The sequence below is a fragment of the Cydia pomonella genome, chromosome 4 (genome assembly GCF_033807575.1).
Source record: "Cydia pomonella isolate Wapato2018A chromosome 4, ilCydPomo1, whole genome shotgun sequence".
Taxonomy (NCBI): domain Eukaryota; kingdom Metazoa; phylum Arthropoda; class Insecta; order Lepidoptera; family Tortricidae; genus Cydia; species Cydia pomonella.
Window position 1 is genome coordinate 11,695,215 of NC_084706.1, and position 27,204 is coordinate 11,722,418.

A 27,204-nucleotide genomic window follows, 5' to 3' on the forward strand; every position below is an offset into this window, starting at 1 on the left:
AAATGTTGTATAAGTTTATCAGAAAACTTAAATTGTACACTTGCCACCGTATCACAGTTGAGAACAGGAGAGTTGTATTAGGTATAACGCATATTTAAAATTAGCGACCAGCGTAAGCGCCTTCGTCCGAACTCTATCAGAGCATACCCCCACCCCCTACAGGTGTAATGCCGATTTTGCCAACTTGGTTGACATCACAGCGCAGCCCCAGACGTAGAGCAACGGCCATCCGCAGTGAGTCGTTGTCGAGTAGGGTGCCAAGACGGGAGAGCACCACTTTCAGGCCTCGACGCTGCGTAGAAAAACTGAACATGATCCTTTCAAAAAGACACATCAACGTTACGATTCACTTAATCGCTTATGTGTCTGCAGGACCCAGTGGCTTTTATTATGAACACTAACTTGCACGTTAGCTAACGTTCGAGACGGTGCCGTTCTTAGTAATTGAACGTGAAAGTTTTTCGCGTCTATTCGTTCTTTTGCCTGTCCGTCAGCGCGTTGTGCTCGCAAGTACGAACTTTTAGACCCGAAAGCAAGCGCATACAGATGTAAAATTTGTTTCTGGGGTCACTGTACCTGTAAGCGACTAATGACGTCACTTCTATTTACATTATATTAAGCAGTTATGTCTCTAAAGCTTTTCAAATTTTTAGCATAAACGATTGCTTCTATTTAGACTTTTTGGAAAAAGAGATAGCAGATTATATTAATTGACAAATAGAGTATTGGATGTGTACTGAAACTGATAATTCAAGTTTTTGAAGTGGACCCTTGGGGCTATAAGTGTTTAAAACTAGGGCGCGACTGTCCAAGTGTTAGCACTTAACAGTACAAAAACACAGCAAAATAACGACATTTTCGAAGTCTCAGTTAAAAAGTAATTATATGGTCTTCTCACACTACAGAATTGTTGTGAAATTACTAGTTCGTGACATGGCACAAAACGCAAACGGGACATCCACTATCACTGATTACCAATTACTGCTAATGGCTACTACTTTCAGTTAATTGAAAGATTTTGCAACATTAAATACGACATGATTTTGTGCTTTATGATTAAAGGTTTTATGAAATTCATCTCTGAAAAAGTAAAGGATATTTTAAGTCTTATTTATATGTCAATACTAAAGTATAAAGCGATAATTATAACTCGTATTTTTAATGATATTAATAACTGTTGGAATAGATTCTGCACCTAAATTGATTAGTCCCTATACGTCGTTGGACTTGAGTGTTAAATAAAATTTATAGTAAATATCGTAACTTCAGGTTAGGATAGATTATAACGCCACCGGCTCTTTCAAAGCTGACGTAACAAAATTTGGGTCAAACTTATCCAATAAGATGATTAACTTAATAATAACGTCACGTGATTCATGTATTAATTACGTTTCTTTGGCCTTAGGAACATTTGATATTATGAAAGGAGGGGGGCTGATTGGCCTATTTGACCAATAAGGGCAAGCGTTATATCACCGGATAGGTTATTTATTTATTTATTTAAACTTTATTGCACACATAAAGAAAAATGTACAAATGGCGAACTTAATGCCAAAAGGCATTCTCTACCAGTCAACCATTTGGTCAAACAGAGACATTTGTATATGTTGGTGCAGGAAGAAATAATAACAAATAATAAGGAAAAAATTAAACGTGAAGTCAAATAATATTAAAAATATATAAATAGTTAAATACTACTACTTATATGATGTACAAAAGATTGACTAATACATATAATTATGTACATATACATGATGGTGAACCTTATTTAAGTTCTTCTGACAGAAGATGCTTGCGAAGTAGTCGTTTGAAAACGGGTTTGCTTGGGGCTTGTCGAATAAAGAGATTGAGGGAATTCCAGAGACAGATTGCCTCAACGGCGAAAGAGTTAGACATAAAACCAGTACAGTGAGAAGAAATCGAGAGTTTGAGAGAACGGGAGGCACGGAGTTCACATCCTGGACGGGGGGTGATGAAAGTGAATTTACGTTTAAGATAACCGGGAGAGGAAGGCCACCTGAGTATTTCATTCTCCATTTTGTTCGAAATGGAGAATAAAATACTCAGGATTCTAAGGGACCTACGACGACGGATGGAGAGCCAATTTAGCTGACGGCGATAAAAAGAAACATGGTCGTATTTGCGAAGTCCGAAAATGAAACGTATGCCATTATTCATAAGACGGTCTAGCTTATTGAGGTGTACTCCTGAGAGATATTAGTCGTGCACGCGTCCGGATAGTCAATAACTGGCAAAATTAGAGCCTGCACTCGTAATTTCTTAGTACCTACTGGGAGAAAATTCTTAAATTTATAGAGATAACGCAATGTTCCTGAAACTTTCCGATTTATTTCAGAGACTTGGTCATTCCAGGTAAGGCTAGAATTTAATACAAGGCCGAGATCTTTCACTTGTTTAGTTACTGGAATAACAGTGCCAACAAATAAAATCGGCGCGACAGAAACCGCACAAAGCTTTACTATTTCGAACTAATGGCCTAATGCCCCGCACGTTGAAATGACATTCAAATATAAAGGTCACTTGAATGTTATTTTGTCTCACTCTTCTTCTTCCTCGCGTTGTCCCGGCATTTGCCACGGCTCATGGGAGCCTGGGGTCCGCTTGACAACTAATCCCAAGATTTGGCGTAGGCCCTAGTTATTTTGTGTCACTCAGTGAGCAAAATGCGATTTTGCTCACTGTTTTTAAGCAGCAAATTACCCTTGTTCGAGCTGCTGACGTGAAAATGTCATTTATTTAGGAACATGTCAACGGTCCCTGTTGTACTGTACAATAGGTCTTTGAACATTACTATAACTACTAAAAGAAATATTAAGTCTGAACGAAATCTTTACACGTAGGTTGTCTTTACCTTTACCCGTACCTATAGTACTTTGACGCATTAATAACTCACATTGGCTCCACATTTCACATAGCACAAGCATGGCGCAATATTTTTCTTCAAATATTATAAAATATTAATGTACAATAACACTAAGAATTAAGGTTTTAAACTAAATTCCAATTTAGATGAACAACAACAAGTCCCAGATCCAACGAGAGCATATAATTATATGTCTATATTGTCTATCTATCAAAGATGGTTGGACCAAAAACTTACGCAACTTCTGATCTACGAGTATTATGAAGGGAACTAAAAACTTCGTCTCATTTTATTTAACCTGGATAGTCCAGTTTCTTATTTACCTTTTCCACGGCTCATTGGCTCCATTCTTCGGTAAACTAGTTAATAACTTTCTCACATTACGCCTTCATATTCTTAGAAGTGTTTGCTTCCAGGACAAAGTATTTTACATGGGAAGCCATAAAGTCGTATCTCCACCGTGATACTCAAGGACATACGCGTTTTGGATAATAACGGAGATATTGTATTAGTTTTATGAAAGTATTGTTACGTTCTTAGGTAGTTGTATTAAGAACCTTATACTTCGAACATTTTCTGCAAGCTTGGAAGTTTATCGGACATCGAAAGAGTCAACGGATTATTAGTATAAGAGAATGGATAGTTAAGTATTAGTTTTGGAATGATGATAATAAAAAATAAAAAAATAAAAATTTGCCAAGCCCGAGTTATGTAATGACTTAAATGTTGTTTGCTTGTATGCACAACGGAGGCCGAGGAGGAAGGCGCGTCGAATCATCTGGCGCACCTAGCGTGAAGGGCCTTCGGGCATTCGGGTAGGAGCTGCTCGGGAGCGGCTGCCGCCGGTGGGGTCGCCGATGAGTACACAAGCGTTCCCGTAACCCCACCAATGGGGCGGTGAGGTGGCATGGGGATTTATAGTGGGTATACCGTGGGCCTCAATAGCCTAGACGGGAGTCCCATTTAACCACTCGGGTCACCCCGCGCACCCGGGTGGTATGCGGAATGCATTTTCCCCCCTAACAAAAAAAAACAGGAGCGTGGCTACACGCATTACCCTCCCCCTCGCTAGGCACGTTTTTAGATAACAACTCTTTAAGGATCGCATTGGCCTTGCGTTTGGGGTGTAAGATGTGCGAAGCACATCGATCATTTGTGGGGTCATGCACATGTGGGTTGAAGAAGACGGTCACCATGGCCTTAGCTGCTTGACGTGCGCAGGACGTTTCTCAAGGCATCATGCTATTAATGATGTAATCCGCCAGGCTTTGGTGACGGCCAACGTTCTTTGCATTTTGGGACCTCCATGGTTGTGCTGCACAGCTGGAAAGAGACCTGATGGTCTGACATTGGTTCCATGGCAGAAGGGCCGTTGTCTCTTGTGGGATGCGACTTGCGTCAGTACATTTGCACCGTCCCACTTGAGTCTCACGGTTAGGTCCTCTGGGTCATGTATGCATACTCCGCATGCAGCCAAAATGAAACATGCCAAGTACTCTGCCCTGGAGCCAATGTACCAGTACCAGTACTTTGTACCAGTTGCAGTCGAGACTGCGGGACCTTGCGCTTTGGAGGCGAAAGACTTCGTAAGGGATTTGGGTCGGCGGCTAAGGGAGAGGGGTAGTGACCCTCGGTCCGGATGGTACCTGGTCCAACAGATCTCATTGGCAATGGCCAACGGTTAATGAACCGTGGTAATTCTGCCAGTATGGTAACGGTGCTTGCTAGCGGCCCTCTTTTGTTTAAATTATTTCTCGAGAGTATGTAGCCAAATTTAACCGACTTTCTTATATAATAAGTTAGCAAACAGGTGGTAAGAACGACGATCCGGGTTTGATCCCCAGATGTGTATGCAAATATTACTTTTTGTATTTTGTTTGCACTTGAATTTAATATTTTTGACTGACTATGATCGAGTGTGAAGCTCGAGCTAAGCGTATCAGTTTCAACTTGTACAAAAATGTTTTCTTATGTTTAGTTGTTCTCCCTGCCTATAAGTCCTATTTCTAAATTGACTTGTGAAATTTTGTGTGCAGTTTCGATCATTTGTATTTGTTAATCAACTAAACCACCGTTAAATACTTACTAATTTTATCAATAATAATATACTTCGTTCCAATCGATGACACTTCCGCATTTTTATAATATTCTTTGTAATTAAATAAAGGCGAAGAAAGAATAGAGGTCGTGTTAATAAAGTTGTTAAAGAACATAAGCTGACGGAAATTTATAAGCTATGAGCAAGTTAAGAAATAAAGCTATGGAAATGGATTACAGTTACACCAAGATAAGTTTGCAACGATTTTGACAGCACATGCGGTGCAAGTGTTATTTATACGTCATAATTTCATAGAAGTTCGAGGTTTAAAATAACACTTGCATTGTACGTGCTATCAAAATCGTTGCAGACCTGTCTTGGTCTGACTCTATCTGCGTATAATCATTATATGTGGGTAGTTTTGCATATTGTAATTTTGATAGAGGTAAATATATTACACTTTTTCCACAGTCACACGTTATCCGGAGTCGGGGTGTAATCTAAATTCGTTATACACGATATAATCATTTTCCATATTTTTATTGATGAGTGACTATCGTGATAACCAGAGACAATATTATAAGTAAGTTATTAATTTATTATACTTGTTTCTGCCTCAAATTTTATCCACAGGGTACCACTTCAATACAAACTTGTATCTAAGTAACAGATTTAACTTAATATAAATTCTATTTTACAATTATTACACAAATACATTTCGTCTTAGAATAAACTTTCAAGTGTGCTAAAATCAAGTAAGTAAGTTATTAATATCTTCAGTGCGTCTTGACTTGATCGAGGGAAAAAAGGTGTTTTTAGTAATAAAAAAAATGAATTCAGCCTATCCCCCTTAATTCTATAAATTCTCCCCTCAAATAAGAAATAAGCAGTTTTGATTTCTTTATAGTGATAGTAGTGGTGATTTCTAAAACTATTCCAAATTTTAAGTATCTACGTCATACGGTCTCTGAGAAAAACGCATTTAACCGATTTGCAAGACCGAAGTGATTCCATAACAGCTCCGTCACCAATGTTTTGTACATACGAAGCTCTAAAAATGTAATTTTATTGAGATTTTAAAATAAAATTTGACGATTCCTGCAGTAATGCATTCGGCAGCATTACTGCAGCAGTAAGACTGATGCAGTCTGAATCCGAACTTACCTTTACATTTCTCATAAAGGTGACAGTCCATTTCTGACCGCAGCTGCACTACTGCTCCGACATTACTGCAGCGGCCTGATCGTGTCGGTGTTATTGTCAATTTTCATAGTAAAATCAATGACGGTACCGACTGCACGTAATATGGTAATTTTAACGTATTTCCGACCGCAGCTGCACTACTGCTCCGACATTACTGCAGCGGCCTGAATACGTCAGTGTTATTGTCAAATTCCATAGTAAAATGATGACAAGACCGACTGCACGTAGCATGGTGATTTTTAGTGTTTGGTGTACATACGACCGCAACTGCAAACCGCACGTCAAATCTTTACAGAAATGTCTTTGGTCACAGATATTAGTAGCTCTAAGCAAAGAGGATATAACCACTACAATATAAGGAGTTTATTACACCCGTGGATAAACAACCCCGATAGTTTCTGTGTTTCGCGGTAGTTCCTCTGTATCTTGGCGTTGCTCTTATTGTTTTTGTTTAATGTTTCCTGATAAATTCATTAAATAAACAGTTCTTTCCTTTTTTCGTAGTTTTCCGAGAACAGCTATAAGCTCGAAAGGGCAAGAACGATAGAGAGCCAAATATACGATTTTCAAATTAAGATTTTCATGGTAGGCAATAAGTAGATAGTAGCTATGTATGTATGTATATATAAATTATTTACAAACTAATAATAGTGAAAAAAACTGGAAAACTAGTTCGCCTTTGTATTAATGATGAGTGTTTTTTTCCTGTTTTGTGTTCATTTTTGTACAATAAAAAGTTTTACTACTACTACTACTAAATTACAGGACGCACTTATGTGTTAGAATAAGATCGATGTAGGTATGCTAACCATTATCGTACAATCATGTACACATAGCATAAAAATGTAACAACATAATATTTCTATGATGATTCTAATACTGAACGGAGTGGTCGTATGCAATTTCCTCTCTCTTTCCTCTTTCTCTCTTTTTCCAAATTTTGACTGAGAAAATGTTTCGAATGAAATGGCTTACTCTGTATCCTCTGTATTTGTGTTAGGATACTACGAAACCACAGTAGATTACATTTTTTAGTGGCAACAATGGTCGCGCACTGTGCGGCTTATGAGGAATTTCCTCCCGCGGGCGCTCCGGCTTTAGTATGAGCTCCTTGCCGAGGTTTTTCTGAAGGTCTACAGTAGGGGTTCTTGAAAAAAGAAGTGTACAGGTTTTTAAAGGGTCGGCAACGCGCATGTATCACTTCTGGAGTTGGAGGCGTGCTTAGGAGTTTCAGTGATGCTTATATTTAACAGGATTAATTACTGAATTCTCGCTGACAGTACCGTACGTGAATTTGGCGTGATAAAATGTGAAAGTGTCGTAATATCATATTATATACACCGTGGGTTGGTAAAATCCGACAGATCTTAAACGCATTCCTGAGGATCAAAATGTTTAGTAAAATTCGGAAAAAAAATGTTCTGTTTTTTCTTTTAGCCGATTTAAAAGCTATTTTCTGCATACAGCACGTTATTTCTTTCTACATCTTGGCGAAAAAAAAACATTACAACGAAGAAGTAAAGTTTTCTTAATTCATATATAGATCAAAATTGCGAGTGTTCTTTTTAGTTGAGTAATGTTTGTCAGAAGGTATGACTAAACCAAGTCACATAGAGGCAGCGCCGCAGAGAAAAAGGCGTTTTTCACAAAGTTATTGCAGAAACAAATTATCGCTAAAATTGCCATTATCTCTGAAAGAAGACCGATTACAGAAAATTTGTATGATATTTTAGCCTCTAAATGCGATTAAGAATACAACTTTAAATCTATCAGGTTTTACCAGCCCACGGTGTATAATATCGTGACACTTTCTCACTTTGTCATTTCAAAGCCATTTCTGAGATAAAGGAAGCAATAATTCAGTTGTATTACCTAGAAATACAAAAGGCAAAGTTGTTGTTTAACACCTCATGGTAGCATATGGATACTCAAACGTAAGAAAAATTACAATATTGAACCACAAGAGAAGCGACAGCGGTTTTAAAATAAAATTGTATTGACAGTCGCGGGGACTTCAAGGCATGAGGGTTAAACAAACTTTGCTACAGAGCGCAACACGAATTTATTTTATCACACCATCACGAGGAAAATATTTATTATTCCAATTAATTTATTAAATATTCTTTCTATCAGCCCCTTGGCTAACGTAAATAGCTTTCTTCATAAAGGATTTCTTGTCTCGCCCATCAAGTTTTATATGGTCTAGTCATAAACTGTATCTGCCACGACCACGAGTGCCGTCGCCCATGGACACCTGCAACACAAGAGCGATTATAAGATTTAAATTTGTGCTTTAGTTTGAAATAGGAAACTGGACAATATTAAGTGTAAATTGCGTAATTATAGCTCTTACAAATCAATTTATTCCTTTATTCTTTACTTTTAGGTAACTAATGAAAGATTGGTTTAATATGAAAACTCAGAAAGATAATCTGTAATATTTTGCTAACACTGAACGACTGCATTTGAGAATTTATTATTTTGTCGCATCGCCATCTCCGAAACCCACGAATCCCTTTGCAAAAATAAAGTAAACCCGGGATAAAAGAGCCTACCTAGCTTTTTGAGGGGACGTTTATCGCAGACTTCTACATCCAGGCGGTACTTGGCCACCAAAAACGTGCAGACACCACCGGCTGGATTTGGCTGGATCACGTGATGCAAGTGGATCAAGTGCGCATACCGTATCCATCACGAGCAACATGAGTCCCGCTCTCGTCGGGTTGCTGTGCGGTGGTCACGCATTTAGTCAAGAGGATGGGGAAGATAATTTCAAAATGTTAACTTACCTTAAGTGAAGAAATATTTCTCCTCTGCATTCATTTAATTCGAGTAATTTGGTTGTATTTCTTCAATTTGAAGTTAAATTGTTATTCATTTAATCGGCAAACAAACGATCACCAACAATATCTGGTTTTTTAATATTATTGCGTAGCTGCCTTCGACTGAATGTGACTTTTGTAGAAAGGCAAACTGTTCGTTTTCGTGTACCATGTAGCATTATCGTCACTTACTTCTTCTCGTAAAAAATACAAATAAGTAAATTAGTAATTTTATTTATACGTCTGACAGTGACATTATTCATTGACTTTGACAATCAACTGACGAACGCTGCCGCGACTGCACGCCGCAAACAGCAGCAGTCGGCCGCTGCAGTAATGTCGCACCAGTAATGTCGCAACGGTAGTGCAGCTGCAGTTGGAAATGGACTGTCACCTTAAAGAAAACAAGTCTTCAAATATCCTTTAGGTTATGATAAATTGTAATGGCACAAAAAACACGTAACTAAGATTATCCGTGATATTAAAAACGAACATTACTATATGTGTCACTATAACATTTGAGGAGTTTCCTAAAAAACACTTAAAGAAATCAACAAAATTGAAAACCACCTGCTTCCGGAATTCCGAATTTTGATAAACAATATCAGAGGATGAAAACTGAAAAATATTTTCCTTTTTTTATACAATTTTGGCACTTTCTAATGTTACGCTTATAACTTTCATAGCTCATTGTACCTTGGTTTCTTAACTTTGTTTTCTTCAATGACTATTATTAACTCATTAAAAATTAATATTAATGACTTAATACTGATACAAATTCGTAAATGTAATCTGATTGCACCTATAAGAGAAGTTTTCAGTTACAGAACATTTATTATACTGTATTTGTTTGTGGATTATATCTGCTACCTTTCGTCAAAACCCTAAGAGCAGCTTCGTTTTATGCAAAAAAAACTGAAAAGAAATTAAGACATAAATCTTAAAGATAATCTAAATACAAGTCACGTAATTTGTCGCTTATAGATCAAGTGGGCCCAGAAGAACTGAGTTACAATATTAATATTCTTTATTGCTCACCAATATGAAAATAACATAATGACATACATATTAAACACACAACTTAGACTATGGTAGACAACGGGCGGTCTTATCGCTAAAGAGTGATTTCTTCCAGACAACCTTAGGGTAGTGGAGACAAGGTAAAAAACAAGTAATGTGAGTATGTGATGCAGTGAGTGATAGAAGTTGAGAAATAATAATACCAAATTATACACATACATAAATAGCAAATATGTAATATAAACTACATAGACTACATACATAAATAAATATCATATATAACACATGTACGTATTCTTATTTTAATAAGAGGATAAAAATTAGATTTGGATTAGATATTGATCTGATCTGTCAGTGTCAAAAGTGACATTCTTCAACCAAAAACGTCACTTTTGACAGTAGAGGCAGAGACTGCGGAGGATGTGAATAAGATACAGATATATGTCTAATTCACATCCTCTTATTAAAATTAGAATACGGCTGCTCGAGTTCATAATAAAGATCACTGGGTGCAGTAGACCCCTTAGCGACTGCTAAAGTGTTGCTTTATTAAGAAAACTAGTGATATTTATAATAAAGCAAAACCCATCTAGCCTGGCCTAGAGGTTCAACATAGCCATGGGACATTCAATATCCATACATGTTTATGAACTTAGTAGTATTAAATATGTTACAACGGGTCACTCACGTATTTTAAGTCAAAAACGCCCGTTGTAACATATTCAATATGTCTGTGTCTCACGGAAGTTTTTTTATTTTATTAAAATGAATAATAGTACTTTATTAAATAACCCTAAGCGTACTAACAATTTGCCATTGGCAATTGGCATAACGTTTCACGATAGTAAAATAACGAGGCCGTTTGTAAAATGCCGAATCTGACCACCTGACTGCGACATATACATAATTTGAAAACAACGTAAGTACCTAGTGCCGTACAGCATCGCCTGTTGTTTTTTCCAAAAATTAAAACTTCAGGAATATTTAATCTACTCTTTAACTACGCTAAATATTTTTAGTTTTGTCTTTCTAGCCTTCTCTACAGAACGAATATACTTACTGCCGGAGAAACGCCTTTCACAAGTACCTGAACGATGTAGCATTCACTCTAGTGCTGTCCGTAAACAATGGAAAATTATTGATGATAATTTGTAATTTTATTACCATACTACTAAATTAAAATTGAATAATGAAAAATCGGGAAATGTACCTACTTACCAATTTAAAATATTGAAATGAGTAATGCATAATATTTATATTTCTTCCTAGATGGTGTAGGTATTTTTTCGTGCCTAGTTTGTTCAGTGGCAAGAAATGTTACCTGATATAAAGTCGTAAGACCTACAAACCTAGACGTTTATGTAAATCTTATCACCTAAAAATAAGGTATATCTAAAAATAACAAACTCTTATTGTATTGAAGAGTTAAATAACTTAAGTCAGCCTATCAAGCGATTTCAACACTAATAACTCAATATGTAAAAACCAGAAAATCATTATATTCTGATATTTACACAAAGTTACTTACTTTAGGTTATTTTAGCTGTCGGGTTTACAAACTTTGAATGGTTCTAGGTTCTTGTTAGACTCATGTACCTAACCTAATGTTATATTTTATCATAACTCAATATTCCCGTTTTATTTTTGATGCAGTTATAAGGATTCATTTCAATTATATATGTTATACTTTCTTCTGCCCGTTACTTCGTCTGCGTGGGATGATGATGTTGATTGATAAAAATTGTCATTTGTCCTTCCTCGGGCCTCAAACTATCTCCATACCAAATTTTATTGGGTTCAGTGTTTTAAGCGTGAAGAGGTAACAGACGTCAGACAGAGTTACTTGGGGTAGGGGCTCAATCGCCTAACAAAATCTATGATGTCCTATATATATATATGTCTATGTGTCTATGATGTCATTCTATTTAAATATTAAGTTACCTTAAAATAATAATGATTCTAAACTTTCTAAAATAGTCTTTCGGATAACCACTCAAATAAAACTCCACCAAAACTTACCCGTGATCACGGCATGTACCAGCAAAACTACTTAATAAAATAGAGTTAAAGAAATCATTGTATGAATAGAATTTATTCAAAAACCTTTAAAGTAGATTTAGGTAAAGGGTACAAGCTTTCACAAGCGCTAGAGAAGCCCTTGCCAGGTACATATTTGCTATGAGATGAGTTGACACAGCGACGTAGGTACAGCCAGCGGAAACGGTATACTCGTACTTATGTAAAACTTAATGAAATAAATACATGGTTTATAGCCTATATTAAAACTCTGTCAGAGTTCAACAGTGTAAACGAATATTAAATAACATAATAAATAAATCTGCCAAGAGCATGTCGGGCCGTAAGTAATTCAACTACAACCTACCTTTGAATTACGTAACAAGTGCAACGAACCAGAGAGTCTGTTACATCGCTTAAAGTTTCGTCATTGAATCGCGTGAGCAATGTGACCCACGGCCGCTGAAAGGTCACAAACTTGTTTCAGGACCTTGTTAACATTGGATAATTACAAGTACATAATAGAATCCTATTACTTTTATGTGTAACTACCTTTACAAAGGTATTTTGGCACAGAATTTAATTTTTTGTACTCTAGTAGTGATACTTTTATTGCTTTGAACCCTAGTACAAAAAATAAAATTCTGTGCCAAATACCTTTAAATGATGACAAAAAATGTTCAAGTTGCAGAACATTCGCAAAATTTCTGCAATATCTGGATATTTTTATGACAAAATTCTCAGAAAGTTTCCACTTAGAAAGTCCCATCCAGATTTTGGATTATTACTCAATGTTCTTAACTGTTGACAACTGTTCCATTTAACATTTACGTCGCTCTTTGGCGTCTATTTCATATGTCATAGAAATCGATATGTACCTTATGGTTTATATACACACCCCAGATTAATAAAGACGAACCACTTTGTATGTATAAAAATGTACATACAAATGACCCGTTGTCAAAATTATCCCACCTTTACTTCGTTTCTCGGTGCGTTAGCGGTGATACATACAAGCAAGGTATCTACTACCAGAATTTATTGCCAGTGTTTTATCACCTATACTCAATTACTCACATATTACTATTATATATCGCATTATAAATCGTAATAACCACATTAGGTACTATACTAACCAAATTAATTGCTTTCCTAAAAGGTTGCTGAGTAGGTACTTTTACCGACAGATTTTTTAAAGTAGGTTACTTAATTTTAGACCAACGAAAACATAGGTAATTAACAAAGGGTTTAAGATACCTAGTCGTCTACCCTAAGTATTATCCAAACTAAACTTTTATAAAAGAAGTCTTAATTCAAGACAGTCTAAAACATCTAAATCGTCCAAGATGGCGTAAATTTTTCACCAACGGGACTGGTGCTCGCAAAAACAAGCTTTATCCCCCAGTAACGCAATTTGTAACTGCCCCGCGGTAAGACTGACTGAGTGCGCGACACTTTTGCAGACCGTACATTGACAGAAATGGGTCACTTCTCATCCTGTCGCACATTTACCTGAAGGCGAAGATAAAAGTGAAGCCCGCTTGTGTGGATTGGGAATTAATAGTGCTACGGTGAACAGGGAAAGTTCAGGGAAAGTACCTATCTGTGTACGTATTAATACCAGAAATGCGTTTTTAATGCCTTTGAAATGATTCTTTGGACATAGGTACAAAACAATGTATAAAAATGTATGGTTTTCATTTCTCATCCTTTGAAATATGGTAATCGTTGTTCTAAAAAGTGTGCAGAAAGTGATATGTCTCTTCACTAGAGCATTTTACTTTCCAAGTACGATTTTTTTTACGATAAGCAATTGAAATATGGTTTGATATGGATTTGTTATACAATTTCCATTCTAATTTTCAACTTTCCATTCCATAAATAACGATACTTTTATTTAAATTGTTAATTGAAAGTACCCTCAAGAAATACCATACAAAATTATACTTTGTCATGTCTATAACAAATACATGCATTTTACTTTCTTCGTATTCGAAATGAAAAGTAGAGTGTTTTTACTTGGGTGAAAAGTATCATTTCATTCTTTGGATAACAATCTACTATTTATTTTTGCTGATACTGATTAGTGTAATAGTTTAGAGCAAAACCATAAATCGGTTGCTTTTTGACAATCTATCGGATATGGTAATATGTTACTGTAAAAACCCGTTTTAGTGTCGATTTTTCCTTAGTTAAAACCAGATCTGATACATAAACTCCAAACTGAACGGACACAATCTCTTGTAATACTAATAATATTTCAAGGTATCTTAAAAGTGAAAGCATTTCACTACTGAGAATTTATTTACTTCCAACGAGCTCTGTGCAAAAAACCAAGCCCTTGTTCCCTATATTTTTAGTACGTAAGTATACTCGTACAGCTCAAAAGAAAATAGAGACTGCTCAAAATAAAATCTGACCTTACTGCGAGTTAGACACTGACATAGGTATTCGCTTTTCACCAGCGTGTGCGTAACTTACTTTCTATGCATCTCGCTCGTACTGGCATATTAGTGCGAGCGAGATGTACCTATAGTAAATAATTTACGTAAACGTAAGGCTTCGGATTGATAAAAATCGGTAGTTGTATATTTTACACTATGTTGTTATGTAATGAATTTGTATTCCCTAGAAATAGTCGTTTTAGTAAAAAATACTGATCGTTGAATTTCTGAATGTTAGCTTACACGCAAAAACCCCACGTCTTTTTTTACACTCGTATCATATCTAGCAATTGCCTTTGGATTAACTGTCACAAAAAGGACTCATTGCTAAGGACGTTCGCGTTCATTTTTCACTTTAATAATTAACATAGTATACTATAAAACAAATAAAAATAATAACTCAAATTTAGTACAAGTACGTACAGGATTCTTCTTTTTTTAAAATATGGCTTCCATCAAATCTATGATGATTTTGCCAATGTCAAGTTATGTTGTAAGTTTTAAGTGTGCTCGTAGAGCATGACGTTGTTCGGTAGTTGCTTTTAGTAAAGAGATGGATTATAAATCGACCTAGTGAATTGACAATGTCATGTTATGTCAAGTAAATGGCATGTTAAAACGTTTACGTAAGTAAATCGATCCGGGTATCTTACAGGGTAGCTAGGCTACAGCTTGATAAAAAACAGTTGCAAAAAAAATTGTGATTATTGTTTGTTTCTGTAGGATTATTTAGTACTTTGATAGTAATCTAACATCGTTGTGTTACATAATATTATTAAATAATTTTAAATATTTTAAAACTAGGGGAAAGAAGGGATATTTAATAGAGATATTACCTATTAAGAAGTAATAAGAAAATTTAAAATCTTGTACTAGTACAAACATAATGAAGCATCCTGTACTCGGGCAAACTTAGAACGGTCCGGCCAACGATAAGCAAGAATAGGATAAGGAAAACAAAATGTTGCCTACGTACGAGTATCTCCGCTCAGTGCAATGGTGTCGGTTTTAGTATAGTGATTATTAACAATTGAATAGTTTGTTATGTTTTTGTTATAAGATAATTAATTTTTTTTTTTTGTATAAAATCTACTACGGAATGGAGTATCGAGGCAAATCTTACTGGTTTAACGATTCTTAGTAAATAAGTTGAATTATAGTTTTTGTAACTACCTGAATAAAAAAAAAAAAAAAAAAAAAAAACTAGTTTTCCGTAAGGCCTTGTTGAAAACAAGTAGTGTGATAATCTGCACTGCGCTGATAATATTGCACTGACCGGCACAACCATAATTATAGGTAAGTATATAATTTATTTCAATAGAAAACTTCGTTTTATGTTCATTTTATTTATTAAGTTAACCTTAATTACACAAAAGAAAATGCAATCGTAAATAAAAACCGGCCAAGAGCATGTCGGGCCATGCTCAGAGTAGGGTTCCGTAGTTATTTTTCCGTCACAATAAGCTAAAATGGAGCTTAAAGTATAGTAGATTGTTAACCAAGGGATGAACTGTGGATGTACGTTTTTTTACTATGAAGGGTAAACTTTTTGTAATAACTCAAAAACAGCTAAACAGCTCATGTCCGCTATAGTTTTCGTATAATGTCTTTCTTTAGCTCTACTTCCACGATTTATTTTCATATTTTTTGGACCTATGGTTCAAAAGTTAAAGGGGGGGACACATTTTTTTTTCTTTCGGAGCGATTATCTCCGAACATATTCATTTTATAAAAAAATGTTTGTTGAAGACCCCTATTAGTTTTGAAAGACCTTTCTAACGATACACCACACTGTAATGCTGAAGCAAATAAAAATTTCACCCCCACTTTACGTAAAGGGGAGGTACCCTAAACAAAAATATTTTTTTAGATTTTATTGTACGAGTTTGTCGGCTTTATTGATGTATATATCCATGCCAAATTTCAGCTTTCTAGCACTAACGACCACTGAGCAATGCCTCGGACAGACAGACAGACGGACATGGCGAAACTATAAGGGTTCCTAGTTGACTACGGAACCCTAAAAAGGGCGGACTTAATTAATCAATTTAATAATAGAGACTTAGTAGGTATAATTGTTACCGACTACCTGTAATTGACCCAACTATACTTGATATATACCATTTCAGATATCAGCTTGCGCAGTGAAGGTTTCCTCCTGTTGCAGCCAATTAATTACTATTGCGTCTCACGTAACAATTAAACCCCATCAATCAATCAGTCACATACAAAGCCATGCGTAAATTGCGTACCCCAAGTTAGTAACATAGTTATTAAAGTTAATGTAGGAGACTTTAAATCGTTGAAATAAACCTTTGTTTTGTAAAGGGTAATAACAACGATTTAGCTCTCGAAGGGGATTGTTAATCTAAGTAATTAATATTAATTGCTCTTAATGTCGCTTAGTTCTGTATTGTAGCTATTTGGGGGGCAATTTCAGGCTAACTAGACGATTATAAATCATGAAACTCATGTTGTTTTAAGTACAATAATACGCACCATTTTCGTTAGTGAATTAGGAGCCAGGACCAGTTCTGATTTAAAACACGGTTTGATCTTGTTTTGATATACCTTGATCGTATCTCACGCTAATCGGTGCGAGCGAAATACATTAGAGGCTTATTGTCATTTTAAGTGCACGTGGAATGCACTGTGAGTCTTGTTATTACAAATTGGTAGATAAATCAGAATCGGCCACTTGTTTTGTTGGCCTAAAAGTAATAATTTAAATGAGAGTGTTTTTAATAACCAACGATTAAATAAAGCCTGGAGGAACAATAATTATTATTGTCCTTCTGATATGAAAATATTTCACCTACACATTTGTTATTTATTTCATATATAATATTAAGCTGAATATTTTTTTACAAGAATCGTGTCGAATGTATGCCTAATTCCATATTTTATCGAGCATCTTCGACTTAAATTACACAAGGGACCCGCTACCGTTACGAGGGATACCCATATTTAATAAATTATGTTTTCACGCTTGCTGGAAATAAGTACTTTCTGAGCAAATGCAATAAATATGCATTGATGAAACGGCTGAAAAAAGTCAACCCGTCAGGGAATAACCCTCAAATACAAGAGTTCATATATCATCGTAACGCTCAATCTATTTTAGCGCAAGTAAAATAACAACCCAATGTCCCAGGCTTTGTAATAAGGTCAAACTTATTACGAAAAAGTTGACGTTGTGGTTCGTATTATCGACTACATTGTGTAGGTGAAACAAAGGATAATATTGAAAGAACAAATACGAGGGCGGTTTGAGAAGTCAGTGACTTTATGTAAAACAAAAATCATTTTAACATATACACTTTTTAATTACAATTCTGGACTCCTTGGTAGCTGGCAGTTTTTTTTTTAAAGGCGGGGCAATAAAAAAGTTGTTGAGGCATATGTCAAATACGATCGGAAAATTGTTGGAAAATGGAGAAAAGCGAATTTCGTGTGTTAATTAAACATTACTTTTTACGTGGAAAAACTATTAAAGAGACTGAAAACTGTTTAAAAAATATTATGGGGAATCTGCTCCTTCTCATGGAATAGTATATAAGTGGTTTACAGAATTTCGTTCTGGACGTACCACTACCAATGACGCAGAACGCTCTGGAAGGCCGATTGAAATGACCACTGATGATGTCGTGAATAAAGTTCACGATATTGTTCTGGATGACCGTCGAGTGAAGATTCGTGAGATAGCTGAGACTGTACACATTTCATCTGAACGCAGTTTTCATATCTTGCATAATATTTTGAATACAAAAAAGCTTTCCGCAAGATGGGTGCCGTGTTTGTTTACAGCCAATCAAAAACGACTTCGTGAAACAACTTCCGAGCAATGCTTAGCCAAATTCAAGCGTAATCCTGATGAATTTTTACGTCGATTTGTGACGGTAGATGAAACGTGGATCCACCATTATACGCCAGAGACGAAAAATCAGTCAAAACAGTGGACTTCTGCTAACGAACGGGCCCCAAAGAAAGCGAAAACTAGGAAAGGTAATGGCCAGTGTTTTTGGGACAGCCAAGGGGTTATTTATATAGATTATTTAGAGAAATATAAAACAATAAACGGCCCTCCTTATGCTACTTTGTTGGAAAAATTTAACGCAGAAGTTGTGAAAAAACGGCCACATCTGGCAAAGAAGAAAATCCTTTTTCACCACGACAATGCGCCTGCACACTCGTCTGCAGTCGCAACAACCAAATTAGTAGAATTGCGTTACGAAATACTGCCCCACCCACCTTATTCTCCAGATTTGGCCCCATGTGATTTTTTTTAATTCCTAGACATGAAGAAATGGCTCGGTGGGAAAAGATTTTCATCAAATCCATAGCTGAAACTGAAGCATATTTTTCAGGGTTTGACAAAAAATATTTTTTGGAGGGGTTGAAAAAACTGGAACATAGTTGGATGAAGTGTATGGAGTTGAAAGGAGATTATGTAGAGAAATAAAACTAAAAAAGGTGAAAAAGTTTTTTTTTTGCAAAAAGTCACTGACTTATCAAACCACTCTCGTAATCATGTTTCAAATGTCAAGGGAGGGTTCCCTTTGATGGTTTATAATGTGTCCATGAGTGTCTATGATGCGAGTAGTGTTTCAATATATTTCGATTACTAAACATAATCACCAACTTGACTGTAGGCGAGGTATACATATTATTAATCACTCAACAATAGATCATTTTTGCAATCCGATTTTAGAATATCATATTGATAGAGAAATTTATAAAAAAAAAACAATCAATTTGTTTTTATTATTAAACAAAATGTGTCCGCAAAACAATTCGTCTTTTAATTTTTAAAGATTCAGTAAGCCCCAAAAAATATTTCTCTATTATTTAAGACCTCAATTTTGAAGCAGTGAAGTGAAAATGTACTTTTTAGGGTTCCGTACCTCAAAAGGAAAAAGCGGAACCCTTATAGGATCACTCGCGCGTCTGTCTGGCACAGCCAATTTGCTCCGAAACTACTAAACCAATTTGGTTGAAATTTGGTACACATATGTAAATCTGTGACCCAAAGACGGACATGTAACTTAAATAAATGAATCTCAAACATAAGGGCCACTTTTGGGGGGTAAACGAGAGAATTAAGTATATCGTGTCATATGTCAAATGAAAGGGCTTATTATCAGAATTTCAAAAATAATTTTTATAATTTTAAAACATTTAGCTTCTGTTTCCTCAAAAACTTCTAAGATAATCGAGCTGATCTGATGATGGAGACAGGAGGTGGTCATTAGACCTTTGTGATAAAACAACGCAACCTGTCTCGATGAGTATTTATAGTCGCCTGTGGAGAGAAAAGTACAGTCAGCAATAAAAGCTTGTATCAAAATTTTTTTTTTGATAAAACTTATTTTCAAGTAGGCATATTACAAAACTTTTATAAACGTCGAATAAAGCTACGCCGGCTCTAATCCTCTATCTCTCTCTTTCTCTCTTTAATTGGTACTAATTATAATTTGATAAAATGAGGTGTCATTCGAAACGTCTTTATTGTAGCTAAATAAATAACGTCACTGAATAATTTTTGCCCTTATGATATCCTAAGTCTGTCATGAATAAGAAAATAAAGTCGGACCAAGATAACTCCGCATGGCAAATTTTGAAGAAAATAAATGATGTTATAGGTATAATAGAGATAATAACCCTTCCAATCTTTATGATATTAAAGGCAGTGCAAAATTATTTCAGATGGACTCTAATAATTAAAGAATGATACCGTGTAGCACATTTCAAATAACATACCGTATTGTTACCTCTTGTTTTGGGATTGCTTGCATGCACCTGATTGATCCACTAAAAGAAGGATTTCGCAGGGAAAGTAGATTTTTAATCCGCAATCGTCGTAGTCGGGTTCCTATACCATACCTACGCGCGTAATCCGATTTTGGTAATGCAAAATAAGTATTATGGTTTTTGTTTACAGTTATATATGTATACGAAGCATGTTTTAATTATGATATTGTATTCCAACCACGGGCCGCTGGCGTATGTACAACTACTTCTCGGGCGCGGCGCCCACATGCTACAAAGTTGAACTAAGCCTGTCCTGGGGCGCCCTTGCCTGCAGCACTTGAAGCGCCCTTGACTCTTCGACTGATAATCCTGACGTATGAGACGCGCTGCGCGCAGACCAATGTCAGGCGCTTGAGGCGTCCTCATACCTACTCAAAGAGGCGGGCGAAGGCCGACGTAAAGTCCTGGGCACCAAAGGCACCCTCATATTAATGTGGCAACTTACAGGGCGCTCTGCTCGTAATCCGATGCTCTCGTTTCGTAGTAGGTACTTGATATAGTCGGGCGACGCTTGATATAAGTACGTGGCGCGGATTTATTATGTAGTCGGTTTTTAGTTATATGAAGTCCATTGTAAGGTTTACAGTTTGCAGAGATGCAGAGAGAGAAAAATCGTGTGATGTACCCTTGCAACGCGAATCCCACTCGCAATTGGCCGGTTATTTTTTCGTTTTTTTTTTATTTATATACGTATTCATCAATTATATAGGTACATATAAGATGCTTCAAGTCTTAAGAAAACAATCGTTGAAAATGTGCTAAAACACGAATTTGTCTTGGACGTTGTAACATCTAACACAATTATTAAATCCTAGGTAACAAGTACATATTAGCGGTAAGTTGGTCAACACATAATTATACAAAATTAAGAAAAAGAACCTTAGAAAAAACTCAAATTGAATTAAAACGAAAAATCCACCCTAATCTATGCATCTCATTGTTTTTTTATGTGCAACTAAGCTCAGAAGAGAGCCAATGAACTCAGTAAAACGACAAAAGTACTCGAGTAAGAAAATAATATGAAACCAAATTTACTCACCATCGTGTAATCCGTTCTTCGGTATTTCTAATTAACAAGGTTATATTGGTGGCTTATTATTTAGAGATGTAGTACAAAATATAGTCGCCCGAAGAATCGTAAATAATTGTAGCTATTTAAGACAAGAGTGAAGCAGCCTGGAGTTAATGTCTACATACTATGTGTTAGAACTAGTTTTATTTCTCAGCAATTATTAGTCGTTCCAAAGTTATGAATAGAATGATGACTTTTGACTAAATAAACTTGTGGAAACTTAACGAAGGTATTAAGGGCAACTAGTTTTAACTTGGGGATACGCATTTTCACTTGAAACGAGTTTTACGGTAAATGGACGGTAAGTGGACCTGGACTACCTTGAACTACGTCCAAGAGGTATGGGCACTGTGAAAGTCATCTCGCTTTGGGTGGTAGAGCACAGCACAGCGGATGTCATTCCAGATCTACAACAGAGCCCAACTGGGGAAGTACCTCCACCTTACAGAAAACCGCAGCCAACGCTGCACACCCTCACACAGCGGGCCGCACTCGTGTACGCCCGAAACTTTTGAGGAGATACATGCGCGTTGCCGACCCTAACATTCCCCCATGAGTCAAGTCCGAGTCCGGACGGTCGCTGGTGAGGTTGCGGAAGAGTACTTCGGCGTTCCTGGGACCTCGCCTTATAGTACTGAGGCGGCAACAGAGGGGTTTTAGTGGGTAAATCATGGGTCTCATCAGCCTATATGGGAGTCCCACATAATCATCCCAGGCCCGTCCCCGCGCCTGGGTGGTATACGAAACGCATTTCTCCTCTTAAAAAAAGGGTGCGGAGTGTTAGGGTCAGCAACGTTTTAAACATCTGGAGTTCCAGGCGAACATAGGCTACGGAGACTGCTTACCATCAGGCGGGCCGTATGCTTGTTTGCACCGGCGTAGTATAAAAAAAAATGTGAACATTGATTTAAAGTAATCCTATCTAAGAAGCCAATTATATTGTATACTGACATCAAAATGATATCTAAATGATGTTGTCTAGTTACAGTGCGTCTCGCTCGCGCTAATACATGTACGCACAAGCACGAGTCAATGTACGTTCCACTTGGCCTGTACTTCTTTTGCTTTTTACTTTTAAACAGAAAAGAAGGTTCCTTGAATAATGTCTGCCATTTCAGCGGCTTTTTCCCGAAGTAATCTCCAAGTTGCTTTAGTATCAGCGCGAAATGAACATTCAAATGTTTTATTATAATGAGATCCTAACATTGTTTTAGGGTTCGCTCTGTTGGTTATAGTGATATAGAAAGATAAACGTTGTTTATTTTTAAATAGTTGTAGCTGTAGCTCATAAAAGATGGCGTGTCGTGAACAAAAGATTTCATTTGGTAGGATTGTTTTTTTTTTTTGGCTCACAAAACAAGTTACAGATAATAGCGGAAATTACAGTATTAACATACAATTCAAATCTAGACAGAAGGATAAGGACATATTATTACAATTTATTGCTAGAGAGGTGAGATATCATTTCTACGCTAGATTATGGATAAAAAGGTAAAATAAGCAGTAGCAAAATTTAGCATTTACGGAGTTGCATACGCTAGTAATTAAACTAAGACTAAAACTAAAACTAAATTATACTTAATGTTTTAATTAAACAAAAAGCGTTTACGAAAATTTATAATTGTAAACGCAGCTTATGGACACAACATTTTGCGGATTTTATTTTTGAATGTAGGTAAGCTGCATTCAACTCCACTTCTTAAATACATTTTAGGAACACAAAGATCTGCCAAAGAAAATCATTTGTTCAGACAATGCCGTATTTGATCTTTTTATGCTTTCTGCAAGCACTATTAAAACTAAAATGAATAATTTACCTACAATCCAACAGGTATTTATGTAATAGCCATACAGAACTTTTCCCGGCAAAAGCAGTGATTGACAAAATTAATTATCGACATGTCTGTTTTCGGTGTTGACATAAGGTAAAAGATTTCCTTGAAGTTATTATATATTGTATGTGTATGTAAGTATTTTATCCATGTAAGTAAGTATAATATATCAATATGTATGTACAATTAGCACTATGTTATTTGGTATAAATATTTGTATTTGTGACGTTCTCACTGGGGTCTATGGGGTATTGGAGGTTGTATGGAGAAGCGGTCGCCTACTATCCTCTTAAGGGATGTATCTTCAAAACCTGGAATATTTTTTCTTGTTTCAAGTTTCTTTATTTGGCCAAGTAACAACAGAACATTACATCTAGTATGTCAAAATACAGGTCATTGCTAAAACTAATCATGCAATGTATTTTTATTATGGTATGTCAATTGTGTAGTTTTGCTAGAGTTAAAAATAATTCCGTTAACATTAAATCATTTTCCAAGCGTTTTCATGATACCCTCAATTTTAGATTAGCTATGTCTGTATCTTTCAAGCCCACATGTGTTTCGTCTGCAAATAGGGTAACCATAGCGTAATTAGGTATGCACTCAGGTAGATCATTTACATAAATTATGAATAAAATTGGGCCCAAGATAGATCCTTGTGATACACAAACATTGACATTGACTTCCTGCGAACATGTGTATACTTTTTGACGTTTGTTATTAAGATAGCTTTTTATTAAATTAAGCTCTTGGTGTTTGAAGCCATAGTAGTCTAATCTAAATAAAAGTACATCATGGCGGATACAGTCAAACGCTTTTGACAAATCGCAAAAAATACAAGAGCATTTCTGCGATCTGTCCACTTGTTTTCTAGTAATGTGATTTTTAGCACCACAATCAAAAAACAATTCATTTACATTTACAAACAAACTTTAGATTCCTTAGGGAATGAATCTTCATAAACGCTAACATTGCTTTTCTTGAGAAATACTGTGTTTGTAGAGTGACACGTTTTAAGTAGATCGCTCAAAAATATTCCTCCTACTCGTACATGATACAAACTTTTAGGGTTGAATTTCCAAAACAGCATTCTTCTTGTCTCTTTATTTTAAATATTTTGTTTATATTACTTATCGCTCTCTATACAAACTTTTACCCCCCTTTTATCGCCCTCAGAGGATGAATTTTGAAAATCACTGATATTGCGTTTCTTGTTTTCTAGTAGTACAGTGTAGTGTAGTGTTTACAAAATTTTAAGTTCCCACTCACAAGAATGTTCGGTGTTCCTGGTGTAAATATTCAACCCCTTTTTAACCCCCATGGAGGAAGAATTTTCAAACACGTTGAATTTACTTTTTTTGGTTTCTTATATTATGTGTTATGAAAAATGAAAAAAGAAGTTTCAAAGTATTTGCATTTGATACAAATTTTAAACCTCTTTTTAACCCATTCAGGGGATACGTCATCAAATGCCTTTTTACAAAGTTTTAAGTCCCCCACTAAAAAAAAACTTACGATCTCAATACAAACTTTCAATGGGTATCATCACCTTAAATCAGTTTTCTTTCTATTTAAAAAATATATATTTTTGCGAAGATTCAAATTCAGATTTTTGGTACTTAGGAGGTATCGATACCTATATATGGTGATGCATTATAAAAATGAATTTATTTTTAGTTGTTGTCTTGACCCATCTTGCTCATATGTAGTGCCCTAATATGAAGTAGGCTGTATACCGAACGCTAAAGTAGCCGTACCACGAATTGACACTTGACGTTTACGTTAGTGGTAAAGGGTAGTTGCCACATGTCGATTTTTACATCCCATAATAGTTTTATGATTAAAAATGGGCAATTCTACATAATTGAACAGCACATAGGTCTAGGTTTTAAGCTTTATCTGCTAAATTTCAAAAATTGTATATTATTGTTATTAATTATATATTTTTTGTTTGATTTGTAATTATAGCACCGCTCACAATCTCTCTGCTTAGCTTTAAGGTTGACTGGTAAAGAATGCCTCGTGGAATTAAGTACGCCTTTTGTACTGTAAGATTTTTTCTTTTGTACAATAAACATCAAATAAATAAATAAATATATTTCAATGTATGATTCCATCCGGTTGTGAACATGAAATACAGGTACTTTTTTTAAGTAGAAACAGATTGTCCATTCTTTTTCCTTCCCTTTCCTAACTTTTGCGTCTCCAAATAAACATATAATAAATTTCATGTTTGCACCCCGATACATTTCTTCAGTAAGATGCTAATATGTATAGGTAATTATATAATAATTCGAAAGAAATAAAACAAAACCACAGAAAATTATAATATTACGATTAGAATGAAGTACTGCACTTAATTATGACTTCACCTGACGCCAGAAAGGGTATTCAAAATATAATATAGCAATTAATTTAATGAAGCTTAGCGACCCTCTCTCCTTATAACAATTTCCCTTAATACCAGCGTTTGTTGTGCTTGAGTGCACAGCAGTGTTTGTCAGGGCTAGGAATACGTAACCATCCATGACTTTCATAATGGCGCTAGAGACATTAGATGTACTTGCCTACATTTTCGGGTCCTTATTGATATAATATTTAAGCGTTTCCGTCCTTACTTTCTTTCGTATAGGTCTCATAATAAATGCCGAATAAACAAACTCAACGTTAATTTTACGTAACGTTTTTAGGGTTCCGTAGTCAACTAGGAACCCTTATAGTTTCGCCATGTCCGTCTGTCTGTCTGTCTGTCTGTCTGTCCGAGGCTTTGCTCCGTGGTCGTTAGTGCTAGAAAGCTGAAATTTGGCATGGATATATAAATCAATAAAGCAGACAAAGTCGTACAATATAATCTAAAAATTTAATTTTTTTAGGGTACCTCCCCTACACGTAAAGTGGGGGTGATTTTTTTTTTTTCGCTTCAACCCTAGAGTGTGGGGTATCGTTGGAAAGGTCTTTCAAAACTAATAGGGGTCTTTAATAAACATTTTTTGATAAAGTGAATATATTCGGAGATAATCGCTCCGAAAGAAAAAAGAAATGTGTCCCCCCCCTCTAACTTTTGAACCATAGGTCCAAAAAATATGAAAAAAATCGTGGAAGTAGAGCTTAAGAAAGACATTAAATGAAAACTATAGCGGACATGATCAATTTAGCTGTTTTTGAGTTATCGCAAAAAGTTTTCCCTTTATAGTAAAAAGACTTACTTTAATTACTGATTATGAAAATTTGCCTATTTGTTTAACTCGGGTACCGTTTCATCCCTCGGTTAACAATTTACTATACTTTAAGCTCCATTTAGCTTATTGTGACGGAAGAGTAACTACGGAACCCTACACTGAGCGTGGCCCGACATGCTCTTGGCCGGTTTTTTAATTGTAAATCGGATGGCTACTGCAGCTGTATTACATAGATTCTTAGTATTAATATCTATGTCGGACTGTTTTGCTTTTATTGATATTTTTATTTCTTAATGCGCAAGTGTATTTCAAAAAAAAATAGCAAAAACGGGCTATTTTACTTTAGTAAATTCAAAACTGACATCAATTAGCATATAAAGCAAAACAGTCCGATCTCAAAATTTCGTTACATTTGGTTAAGTATTGGAGGAGCAAACAGTCGAGTACCTATGAAACATTGTTTTTCGAGATTTTTACGCAGGATTTTTCGCCTAACCTGGTGTTACTCATCGCACTACTTTTAGGAGCCGCTTCCGTTAGCGAGACGGATATAGCTCCCGTATCCTCTTAATAAAATGTGTGACGGATTGAACGTCATAATTGCGGCAGTAATGCGGTTAAAAGTAGTTTTCATTGAAATATTTTTAAGTAATTAGTCTTAACTAGTTTTCGCCAAGGCACTTCCCAAAATTAGTTTAGACTAAAAACACCCAGATAAAACTAGTTTTAAGCGAGGTATTACGGACAAATAATTAGTCTTAACTAGTGAAAATGCATTTTCACTGAGGCGACGCGGAAAACTATTTTCATCTAGAAAATGCGTTTCTACTAAAAACGGGTTTTTACGGGTTTATATCACATTGAACAATATAGGTATTATTTA

At 35.7% G+C, this 27,204-nt stretch overlaps 1 protein-coding gene and 1 long non-coding RNA gene across 3 annotated transcripts in view; both read left to right on the forward strand.

Annotated features, from left to right (window-relative positions):
- Nucleotides 1–27,204, forward strand: part of LOC133517111 (uncharacterized) — a 154,723-nt gene that overhangs the window by 24,837 nt on the left and 102,682 nt on the right. The window lies entirely within an intron of this gene.
- LOC133517095 (uncharacterized) lies at nucleotides 5,685–10,124 on the forward strand. Its single transcript, XR_009799327.1, has 2 exons — nucleotides 5,685–8,809; nucleotides 9,282–10,124. It is a non-coding gene; the product is annotated as an uncharacterized LOC133517095 (long non-coding RNA).